The sequence below is a fragment of the Sinocyclocheilus rhinocerous genome, unplaced genomic scaffold (assembly GCF_001515625.1).
Source record: "Sinocyclocheilus rhinocerous isolate Xijiao unplaced genomic scaffold, SAMN03320098_v1.1 scaffold3193, whole genome shotgun sequence".
NCBI classification, from domain to species: Eukaryota; Metazoa; Chordata; class Actinopteri; order Cypriniformes; family Cyprinidae; genus Sinocyclocheilus; species Sinocyclocheilus rhinocerous.
The window spans coordinates 32,576-33,444 of NW_015652294.1; positions in this window are offsets into that span (position 1 = coordinate 32,576).

Consider the following 869-nt stretch of genomic DNA (forward strand, 5'->3'; position numbering starts at 1 on the left):
AAACTAATGGGACACACCTGGGAACAATACGAACTAAACGGGGAACACCTGGACTCAAATTAGAAACAATCAGGGAGCAGGAACAGGAAGAATACCAAATAAAGGGCAAGGAAGGCAGATGGGGAGCAAAACACACACACACGACAGAAACAGAGTCTAACATAACGCCCCCCTCTGGAAGGCGAGGGGGGCGCCTTGGAGGTCCCTCAGGACAGACTCATATGGAACCGGGACGCCTCCAAGGCAGTACCAGATCCGGGCACCATGGCGGAGCAGGCAGCTCGGGAAGCCATGGCGGATCAGGGAGCCCGGGGAACCATGGCAGAGCCGGGAGCTCACGAGGCCATGGCGGAGCAGGGAACTCAGGGGGCCATGGCGGAGCCGGGAGCTCAAGAGGCCATGGCGGAGCAGGCAGTTCAGGAGGCCATGGCAGAGCAGGGAACTCAGGGGGCCATGGCGGAGTAGGGAGCTCGGGAGGCCATGGCGGAGTATACAGTTCAGGAGGCCATGGCGGAGTAGGGAGCTCAGGAAGCCATGACGGAGTATACAGTTCAGGAGGCCATGGCGGGGCAGCCTCTACGGCCGGAGCCCCACAACCCCCACCCCAAAAAATACCTGGGGAGAATTACGGGCATCTTGGCAGGAACGGGGTCATGAGGGCGCTCTGGAGGGTGCTTTCGAGGAGCGGGCTCTGGAGGGCGCTCTGGAGGCGCGGGCACAGGAGTGCGATCTGGACTGGATTCAGGGACTGGAGCCCTCCTTGGGCTAAACATGGGGACAGGAGTCCTCCTTGGGCTAAACTCAGGGACAGGAGCCCTCACTGGGCTAAACTCGGGGGCAGGAGCCCTCACTGGGCTAAACTCGGGGGC